At 40.3% G+C, this 11,682-nt stretch overlaps 1 long non-coding RNA gene across 1 annotated transcript; it reads left to right on the top strand.

Moving 5' to 3' along the window:
* The first annotated feature begins 10,405 nt into the window (after positions 1–10,405).
* Positions 10,406–11,356, top strand: LOC309702830. Its single transcript, XR_014275760.1, has 3 exons — positions 10,406–10,536; positions 10,922–10,954; positions 11,334–11,356. It is a non-coding gene; the product is annotated as an uncharacterized lncRNA (long non-coding RNA).
* Positions 11,357–11,682: the final 326 nt, after the last annotated feature.

The following is an 11,682-nucleotide window of genomic DNA, read 5'->3' on the forward strand; positions in this document are numbered from 1 at the left end:
AGTCTGTCGTGTCATCCATGTTTATGCTCACTCGCCCTCCGTGTGTCTTAGTTGTGTCAGTGTGTTTTGTCATCTCTTTTGTCTCTCTGTTTGTTTATCCCCGTTTCTGCATCAAGCTCATGTGTTCATGTACTTCCTGTTTTATTTTGACAGTATTTCATCCCGTGTTCAGTGTGTTTGGTTTGGCTTCCCTGTCTCGTTATATTTAATTCATCAGAGCTGTTTTCCAATGTGTTTCCACTTCACTGATCACCCTCTTGTGTATATATTGTGTCTGTTGTCAGTGCATCTGCTAATCCTTATGTCTCCATGTTCTCTCAATCCTTCAAAGGTGCTTCAAGGTATTCCCAGTGTTCCAGGTTTCCTGTTACTTTAAGTTTCAGCTTTCCCAGTTTGTTTGTTTTTTCTCAGTCAGTTCTTTGTTTATTTTTGGTTAACCTGATTTGGTTCATGTTTGTTTCCAGCCATGAAAATTGATTTTGCCTCTCGTTGTCTGCATTTGGATCCTTACAAAGAGCCACAGAGTCTGCAGCCACAGATTGTGACAAAATCCAAATTCAGCCACAGCTCTAAAATCTTAACAGCAGCTCTTTAGCTGTTTTTTCTCTTTAAAGTCTCTTAAATACTTGAAGTCACTTTGAGTGACAAGGAGAAGGTTTTGAATTCAAACCAATGATCCTGATGCCTGAGTTTATATTTCCCCACTCCACTCAGTGTGTTTCACTTGTTTCTCTCCCATTAGATAGTAATTTTAATGGACTTTAATGTACTGCAGATCTGTTTTTCTTTTTAATTGTTTCTTGTATTTGTAATATATTATAAATGTCTTTCTGTGAAGCACTTTGTAACTTTGTTAATAAAAGTGTGACATAAATAAACTGTGTTGTTGTGTGTCAGACTGAGAGTACATGTTACAGCTGTTCAGTGTTGTGCATGAATCCACTGAAAGAGAGCTTTTATTTAAAGGCACTCATTGTAATGTAAAACAGGGTACAACCCTCCAAAATGAACTAAAGCTATCAACATAATGGGAAGTAACAACTGCTGTGACGTTATGCTCAGCAGCCTTTTTACTGTAAAGCAGTTTTTCCAGTTTTCTCAGGGAGGTCTGGCCTGTACTTTCATGTAATACCAATTTATTTTGACAGTGTCAGTCTCATGTTCACCAAAGCCATGAAAACTCTGTGTATGACATATAAATCTTGATTTTCTATTTCTATTTTATGTATGTTATTACACTGTAGATTCTTTATTATCTGTTCAATAAAGTGAGCTGGTAAAAATCAAATCGCTACTACTTAAAATATAGTTTCTAACTTTGTCTCCTCCTTCATGATTTTTTTATGCACTGAAATTAAAGGAGCTCCTTGTCACGATCCTGGGTCTTATGATCCAGTGTTTTGAGTTTTAGTTCATTTTGATGTTTATAGTACGTTTAAGCTCATTGGGTCTCCTATGTCCATTTGCTTATTAGTTCCCCCTTGTGTTTCCAACCCATGTTAAGTCTCCCCTGCTCTTCATGTGTTTCATGTCTGTGTCTTACGTTGTCAAGTTCTGGTTGTCATGTTTCCTATTTTATTTTGAAGAGATCTTGTGTTTTTATATTATGGTTTATGTTTTGAGTCCTTTGTTGTACTGTTTCTTGTTTCCCTAGGTCTCAGTTATGGTTATCATAGGTTTAGTTCTTTGGCTTTGTAATATGGCTTCCCTGTGTTCCATGTTGTGTCTACTGTGACGTTTTTGTACCATGTGTCAGGTTCCTATGTTCTGTCTCCCCAGTTGCTGTTAAGTTTACATGAAGTTCAGTCAGTGTGTTTCCTGTTTTACTTTGAAGGTCTGTGTCTCATGTCAGTGTTTCTAGTTTTGCTTCCCGTGTCTCTAGTTTTGCTTCCCGTGTCTCGTCCAGCCTGATTACTCCCAGCTGTGCTCTCCTTCTGTGTCTTGTTCCCTCGTTATCCCTCTGTGTATTTGAGCCCTGTGTTTCTCTTTGTCAGTGTCGTAGTCTCCGTCATGGCTGTGTTTCCCTGTGTGTTAGTCATCCATGTCCCAGTTTAGTCTTCCATGCCATTTTGCAATAAAGCAGCTTTTGAGTTTAATTTCGTTGTCGTGAGTTTTGCGTTTGGGTCCTTCTCCTGCCTGTACACAGCCGAAACATGACACTCCTGATTTCTGACTGAGCCACATAGAGAAGAGGAAACACAGCCTGTGGTTTGAGCCACAAGTCTTCCTTTCAGCAGATTTATGATTGATTCATGTTCTCATCAAACTTCACACAGCAGAGAGGAAACAAGGAGTTCAGACAAAGAGCACAGCGGGAATTTCATGAGCAGCTGTTTTCGTGATTGTTGATTTATGATCTGCTCATTTAGTGCTTCTGTGTTCACTTTATTGCTACATGTGTTACTAGAACATTTTATGTTATTTATTATGAAAGAACCATCAAATTTATTGTTTAATTTAAGTTCTCATATTTTACTTTTTAGAGGCAAATTCATTTTCATATTAATGATATCATTTTCTGTGTGTGTGCTCCATATGTGCTGTACTGTTCTTGAATCACAGGTGGAGGTGATTCTGTGTGGAGTTTGCATCTGTGTGGGTTTCCTCCATGAACTCCAGCTTCCTAACAGCTGTTCTTATCATTATTTATGATATGTTCATTTAGTTATTCTGTTTCCACTTCACTGCTACCCGAAATCTTGCGAACAGAACATTTGAAGTCATCTATTCTCCACATCAGAGAGACATCAGTACTCAAGGTCGGTCCTGTGACAGGCTTTAAGTGTCAGTGTGGATATAAAGTTATAGCTCCTTGTCCCATATTTCCCATGTCAAACTCTGAACACAGCTTCCAAGTCCAATCACTGGACTGTGCTTACAGCTGGTGGCCAATAGAGGGAGACATTAATCCATTTATAATTTATTGTAAGGAATGAGAAGATGTTGATATGACTGAAGAACAGACAGAACAGAGGAATGATATTGACTTTGGACCCTATCATGAAAATAATCAGGCCTTGGATGGATGTCATAGTGATCAAAGCATTTACATTAACAAAGTTTAAAAATACAGTTTCATTAATAAAGTTTTATTGGACTCCAATAAATAGTAATCATGGGCACATCGATCCAAATATTGATCATTTTGATACCAACATTTGTATCGATGTTGATCAATACGAGTGTAATGAGCTTGATGCTTCAGTTTCTGTTCTCCTGTGTGCACCGCTGCAGTTTCATCAAAGAGGCAACCTGGCTGTCTGTGTAAATGCTGCTGCTTTCAGGTGTCACAGAGCAGCCTCAGTTTGCTTCTCCTCTCTTGTGTTTTATGTTTTACTGTCACTGACTCAGCAGTGCCAGTAAAACAAGTAAGCAAAGGTGCTCAGCTAACCAGGACCGTCCAGCAACCCAGTAAGTAAAGAATATCTATGTAGATAACTGTGGTAATAGTGATAATTCAGTTATATTACTTTAATTTATAGTGGAAATGGCTCATTCTTACTTTAGCCAACTCCTAAAGTCGCAATTATGCTAAACCCTTGATATATACATTTATCTAACTGAAACATTTAAATGAAAACAATTACAGGAATTGAAACAAATATACCAAACATAGTATGGCTCAGATTTGATTCAATATAATTACCCTGTTGTGCTAAATGTGAAAAAGATACTGTCTGATTACTGTAGTTAAAATACTATTAGATGTGCTAGATTATTGTCTTTATTTCTGTCCCAGGTTTGAACTAATTAATAATCCAAAGGAAAAAAGAAAACACTTAAAGGTCATGAAAATTCAGTCAGAATTAGCAATCTGATGATGGAGCTTAATTATTAAAAAGTATTGGTACTGGTATCAGTCTTGTATTTTACTTGAAATCAGATTAATATCAAATCTTGCATTATTACACACGTCTAGAAATAGTGAAATATTAAATTTATTTACCTTAAAATTTCAGCACCATGGACAGCGCACAAGGTTCTCACTGCTGTGCTTTCTAACATGTGACTGTTTGTCGTGGTGGACCTGCACAAATTTAGCTGCATGCATATATAGATCTCTCTTTTACATTTATGGGCATAAGTTAATAATTTCTGTTAAAAAGAAAAATGAAATAATTTACTGTTGTACTGTTTCTAGGGTCCCTGTCCCTGGTTATATGTGTATTCTCTGAGTGTATTCTCTTTGCAGCATTTCACTGCAAAAGTGTATGTATATTTGAATTAAGAAATCTCAAGAGAATCTGTCACTCTCTCTACCCACAAAACCAGATCTGAATATATTTTTCTTTGTGTAACTTCAGACAGTCAGATCCTTGTCATTCTCCACCTTTCTCATACAAAAACACCTCTCCAATATAAACACTGGGTTGTGTTTAGAGCTGGTATTCAACAGAGGGCGCAATTCAGTTATTTTTTATTGCAATGCATTAGTCTGCTTGTCTGAGTGTTAAATATTTCCCAGAGTTGTGATGATAAAGGAAAAAGACTTTGACTTCAGAGTCTATTATTTACATCACAACATGTTGCAGAAGAAAAATAAATCTCTGTGTGTTGTAAATGTAGGTGTAACTGTGTCCAAAGAACCAAGATCAGCATCTGAAGAGGCATATGCCTGCTGAATGGCCTCCACAACCCTGTGGAACAATTGTGACTTAGACAGGGGTCTGCCCAGAATTCCACAGTGGAAGCTCACAAAAATCTCGTCTGTCTTCCTGAACGACCAGATTTGCAAGACATGCTGTGACAAAGCACAGAGATGGCACAGGGCAACCAGGCCTGCAACCTTGTCCAGGTCCCCAGTGGGAGATGTTCGTAACTGTTGGGCCGGAGGATCACCACTTTCCCGTCCAGCAACCAGCAGCAGCATTGCCTGTGTACCGACAGAGCTCATTAATCCACCTGGCAGATTTTATATGATGGACCACAGGTTCTCAATGGGGTTCAGATCAGGTGAACAAGGAGGCCATGTCATTAGTTTTTCTTCTTTTATACCCTTTCTTGCCAGCCACGCTGTGGAGTACTTGGACGCGTGTGATGGAGCATTGTCCTGCATGAAAATCATGTTTTTCTTGAAGGATGCAGACTTCTTCCTGTACCACTGCTTGAAGAAGGTGTCTTCCAGAAACTGGCAGTAGGACTGGGAGTTGAGCTTGACTCCATCCTCAACCCGAAAAGGCCCCACAAGCTCATCTTTGATGATACCAGCCCAAACCAGTACTCCACCTCCACCTTGCTGGCGTCTGAGTCGGACTGGAGCTCTCTGCCCTTTACCAATCCAGCCACGGGCCCATCCATCTGGCCCATCAAGACTCACTCTCATTTCATCAGTCCATAAAACCTTAGAAAAACCAGTCTGAGATATTTCTTGGCCCAGTCTTGACGTTTCAGCTTGTGTGTCTTGTTCAGTGGTGGTCGTCTTTCAGCCTTTCTTACCTCGGCCATGTCTCTGAGTATTGCACACCTTGTGCTTTTGGGCACTCCAGTGATGTTGCAGCTCTGAAATATGGCCAAACTGGTGGCAAGTGGCATCTTGGCAGCTGCACGCTTGACTTTTCTCAGTTTATGGGCAGTTATTTTGCGCCTTGGTTTTTCCACACGCTTCTTGCGACCCTGTTGACTATTTTAAATGTTCGATGATCACGCTTCAGAAGCTTTGCAATTTTGAGACTGCTGCATCCCTCTGCAAGATATCTCACTATTTTTGACTTTTCTGAGCCTGTCAAGTCCTTCTTTTGACCCATTTTGCCAAAGGAAAGGACATTGCCTAATAATTATGCACACCTGATATAGGGTGTTGATGTCATTAGACCACACCCCTTCTCATTACAGCGATGCACATCACCTAATATGCTTAATTGGTAGTAGGCTTTTGTTCCTATACAGCTTGGAGTAAGACAACATGCATGAAGAGGATGATGTGGACAAAATACTCATTTGCCTAATAATTCTGCACTCCCTGTATTCTTCCTCAGTCGAACAGCAGCACTCATGCGATTGTTTTGCCCCCTTAGCTCCAGGTGTTGTGCCAAAAAGTGGTCATCTTCCAGAAAGTGATTGCCGTCCACAGGAGCACGCGCAGTTACTTAAAGCCGTAGCACCCAGATGACTTACGTAGATAGCTACTTCTGTGCAACTGATATAGGATGTGGTAAGCTGAACACAGCTTCAACCGTCTGTTGACAAAAAGTAACGCAACCCCACCACATGCCGTTGCGTAACGGTTTGTAACGATGTTGTAACGATAGAAATAGCAATTAGTTAGATTACTCATTAATCTGAAAAAAGTAACCTTGTTAGTAACACCGTTACTTGTAACACCGTTATTCCCATCACTGCAGGTAGGCGGGGCACCAATTCACTGAGCCTCTGGCACACTCGTCAGACGCTTTCATCAGAAGCGTTCTTAAGGAGCTGCACAACGGTTGTCTAGTGTCGGAGTATTGTCCTTTTCAGGGGTGTCTGTGTAACTGCTCACCCACCTACCGGAGCTTGTGGAGATCATCTTCTCCGAGTCTATACAGAGATTCAATTCACGTCCCAGCACCTCACCTCTCAGTCTCCCTCTGTGCCTTTTAAGTCTGGCCTCTAATAACTTCCCCAGTGTCTATATGTCAGACTGTATCAAGTAAGCTCTCCAGTTCTCGTTTATTTTCCCGTTTGTGTTCTTTTCGGTTTATGGTAAAACACCACTAACACTATTATCCCTCCCCCTGAGATCAAGTGCGCCACCAGTGTATGTTCACCCTGCACGTCCTGGCTCCGTGTTTCCATACATGTCCTGTCTTGTAAATACGTTCCTTCCCTGTGTCTGTTATGACAATGACATGGTGCCCTGGAATCTGTACGTCAGACTGTATCAAGTAAGCTGGCCAGTTGTCATTTATTTTCCCATTTATGTTCTTTTTGGTTTCCGGCAAAACACCCCTAGCGCTACTGGGTCCTACTGGGAAAAGATGGAACGGTGACCCCCTTCACCTGGGACAGGAGGACCTTCAGAAAAGGGAGTCCTGGACAGGTGTAGTGGGACAGCTGGAAACCAGGCCATGTGGGGCCAAAGTGGGGCCACCAGGATCAACCCCACCTCCTCGGTCTGGACCTTGCAAAGGAATGACTGGAGGAGGAAATATAGAGGGAAGGGAAAAGCATTTGCCAGGTTGTCACATGCAAGGGGAGGGACATCGTTCTGCAGGGAGATGAACAGATAGAAAAATGTTGACTCTCTATATAAAAAGAAAAAGGTTGTCTTCTGCCCTGTCTGTTCTGACGATGACATGGTGCCCCTGCAGACACAACAGAACTTGCTTGAGTGCCAGGATAACAACTTGAAGCTCCAGCATTTATGTCTGAGACACCCAATGACTGATCTAACAGCTGTTGAGCCGAGAGCCTTCATGGACTGTACACCAACCTGTTGGGGAGTCATCTGTGAGGACTAACTGGCAGTCACGGGACCCATCCCTTGGCCCTCCTCCAGGATGGAGTACCCTCCACAGATGGAGAGCTCGATGAAGCCCCTGTGAGACCACCACTGTTGGGACTGTGTTAAAATATGCTTTAGTTTCTCACATTTGCTGAAAGCTGAAAGTCTGAGTTTCATTTAAAATGAATTCAGGGGTTTGGGTTGGGGTGGAACTAAGGAAGTTTCAGAGTACTATTAATTGGCAGATGACTCAACCTGTAGATGATAGTACATATGAGTCTAGTGGTTCAGGTCACCCCCTCCTCGTTTGTTCTTTGTTTCTCTGAGCAGACTGTGATGACTGCATGTGTGGAAAAGACTGTTGTTGGTTTGTTTTTATCTGCTGAAAATCAGACACCACAAAATTTCTGTCTGGGCCTCCAAGAAAAGAGGAAATGCAGCCTGTGGTTTCAGCCTGAAGTCTAATGTTTGTCTTCTTTAAAGTCAACACAGCACAGTGGAAATGTGCAGGTATGACAATGTGTGAAAAGAGGTTAAAAGTAGCTTTATTGTGGTGATGACACATGCTGGACTAAAGAATAAATAAAGCATGTGGGCATCAAGAGAAACGGTGAAAAGCTTGTTTCTCACGCTCATGTCTTTAAGAGTCTCTGCATGGACGTGCTGTAAATGTTCATTTATCTCTGAAATAAATAAAATCATCCATCACTCTCTCTGTCCACAACATCATATACAGACATGTTTTTCTTCTTACTGCAACTTCCAAACAGGCCAGTTCCTCACAGTATAACACAAAACTCCAAAGTATAATCACTGCTTTGTAACCAGCAGAGGAGACAGTAATTCATCTAAACCTACTGATACTAATGTGTCTGTTTGGCTGCTGTTACAGAAATGGTTCCTACACCTGTGATGATGACGTCAGTGTTTGACTCCAAACTGTCTGCTGGACTCTGCAGTATCACAGAGACTTGCTGTCTTCAAGCCTCATAACATATTGATATGTACTGAAACTTTTGCACTTATGTTAATATATAAACTGCAAATAACATAAAAACATGAAGTAACATCTTAATGTATTTTACCTTTCCCACAGAAAAGTGGAGGGAAGGAGAAACACACCTGCTGTTAAACAATCTAAAACACTTCGATATCAACATGTTTGTGAGCGTGTGTAGATGATACTGCAACAAACCTTAATCAAAGGTTATCTTTGTAAGAAAGTGTTTGACAGAATAAGGATAGATGCTGTGTTTGCAGGCTTTAACTATTACTAATATTATAGACTGTATATTGAGAATGAGAAGTGAGAAACTGAGGTACACCTTATGCTCATATGGAGGGGATTAGCCAATCACAAAGTTACCACACCTTAAAGCATTTACTGCTCTGCTGTCCTTTTGGACTCTAATGTGGGCGGAGCCTATAGTAGCTTTCATAGTGTGACAGATGAGGTCCAACTAGACAGGTTATGGAGAGACAGACAACCATTCATGTTCACATTCACACCTGCAGGCAATCACCTGAATCACCAGTTAACATAATAATATATGACTTTGGAGAGAACCCAGACAGGTGGAGGGAGAACATGCAAACTTCACACAAAAAGTCCAGCTGGTGGATTCTAACAGGAAACTTTCTTGCTGTGAGGCAACAGTATGAACTACTGTATCTATGTGCCACCTTTCTATTTCTGGTTTAATGTCTTTGTAGGTTCTCAGTCATCCAGCTCATGGTGGTCTAAGAAGTTTGGAAGGAAAGTGACTAAACTTCTTTACATTTCTGGAAGACGTGTCACCTCTCATCTAAGAGGCTCTTTGACTTCTAAAAATAAAACAGTAAAGAGTCTCAGGTATTTTAACCTTAGTGAGGGTTTTACTTTAAGTGGGTCAAAGACCCACAATTAATCACGACATCACATGAGCCAAGCTGTGAAAAAAGGTGTGGGTCATTATAGACCTATAAGTTTTTGGAGTTAAAAAACACATTCATGAATCAAAGCTAATCAGTGCTCTGTGTTTGGCTTATTTAGAGATTCAAAAATACAAAAGAGTGGCAGCACAAATAAAAGTTTACAGTTTGACTGTTGTTTTAGGTTCAGTGCTGCCATCTTGGATTGCTAACTCACAGTCTGTGTGTCTGCTCAGACTTTCCAAGCAGTAAATGTGAGTTTAGTTCCACAAAAAAACTTTTCGACTGGTAACTCAGAATTTCCAACTTCTGTCTTATTCAAAAATTATCACCAGAGATTTGGGGTAAGAACACTGTGAGACCTTTCCTCCCCCCATCATATAACCTACTGAGGTCACCTGAGGAAAGTACCATGGAGGGGTTGTGGCACAAGGAAGGGATCTCAAAACTACATTGTAGGTGACTGACAGCTGATGCCATAAGGCTCCACCTCTGGTCATTCACAGTGGACATAGACGTACTTTTTCACTCCTCTTTCAAACCGTCAGTATTTTCTGTTCAAAATGTGAACACTGTCACCTTCGTATGAGTGATATTTGATATGATATTGGAAGCAGATGAAACCAAATAAATATTTGGAGATCATTGTCTGTGCATAATCCTGGAGAGTGAGTGAGTGTGGTGGCCAGAAACTGAAAACAACACATTTTGGGAAGACAGCATTCATGTATCGCACAATAAATGTCTGTGGATGTTCAGAAACATTTGCTGATAAGATGACTCAAGATAAAATATTCCAACATTATGATGATCCACAGCACACTGCACAAATCACATAAAAGTCTCTGAGAATAAAACATAATTATGAGCTGGTAAAATATGTCACCTGACCTGAAACAACAGAAGGTAAGAACAAAACACAAGAAGCAAGCCTGCATGTTTGCAGTGGACAGGAAATGTGAACACGTCACACAACTGCTGTGGTCAAAGCTACAGGAGCTGTTTGAGGTTTGTATAAAAGGAAAGGAAGCACAGAGAGGCCACAGTCAGAAGAAACACTCTGCTCTTATCTGTATTAAATGCAGCTTCTCTTTTTATTATTGATGTAAAGTCAAAGTGTTTGAGATCAGCTGAGGATCAGAGTGCAGCAGGGCTGGATGTGAGGATGGGGCACTCTTTGCTCTGCATGACGGGGTTATTGTGTAAGTACATTTGTGACATTGTTTGAATGGCACTGATTAATGAAAGTGTTTCTCATGTGTGAGAATTAGAGTGTATCACTGGTTTGAAGTGTTTATGTGAGAGTTTGAACAAAGCATATTTGTGATGTTTATGAAAGTTACAGACAAATGTTGGCTGGTTCCTTGGTTCAGTTTAGTCTGAGTATCGTGTTGGATACATCGCTGCTTGTTGCACTTGACTCATTGCTGTGTACAAGTTCATATATTAATAGTGTTTTATGCACGGAAATATTTTGATGAGCAGTAACTGTGTCATGTGAAAACTTATCTTTAAAAAACACTTTTGTCCATTTTGAGTTTGATTTTCTGTCAGTTTGATCCTGATGATGTTTAATCTTTACTTTAGTGCTCGGTTCTCTCTTCTACGTTAATGCTGAAGGTGAGAAATGGTTCTTTGTTTTCTTCACATTCATATAATATGTATAATTTTAATCTGATATTTTGTATTTCATGCACCATTTTAAATCACACCCTGTTTCTCTGTTTGTGCATCGTTTTATTTAAGATACTAAATGGGTTTATAAACAGTGAGTGAGTTAAATCCTGCAGGTCTGTGCAGTCACTCTGTGGTTTTACTCAGAATATTAATTAACTGCTTTAATTTGTTTCATGAAAACACATCTTATTATTTTCAAGTCCAAATGTCACCAGGATGCAGTAAATCTTTTGACTCTTAACAGCAGCAATAAAAATCAGTTCAGCTTCAAAATGACTTTATGCTTCCATCAATCTCTAACTTGATGTGTTTATGTGAACAGTTCCCAATAAGCCCACCGTGATCCTCCAACCATCCTGGCCTCAGATACACAGCAGTGAGACAGTCACTGTCAGATGTGAAGGAAGTCAGACGCTGTTTGTATGGAGAGAAGACAAGTTAATCAGACCTCGAACATCTGAATACAGAATCAGCAGAGCTACTGAGTCTGACAGTGGAGGATACAGCTGCTGCACCATGAGTCTTTCAGTCTGCAGTGACATCTTCACACTGACTGTATCATGTAAGTTGGACACATTTCATTGAGTCATATTGTTCTTTGTTTTAGTTTAGTAACAAAATCAGAGAAAATCGTAACAAACATTAAACACAGATGTGATGATCTCAGTTTC

Source organism: Aulonocara stuartgranti (genome assembly GCF_965226115.1).
Source record: "Aulonocara stuartgranti genome assembly, chromosome: 3".
In the NCBI taxonomy this organism is placed as follows: domain Eukaryota; kingdom Metazoa; phylum Chordata; class Actinopteri; order Cichliformes; family Cichlidae; genus Aulonocara; species Aulonocara stuartgranti.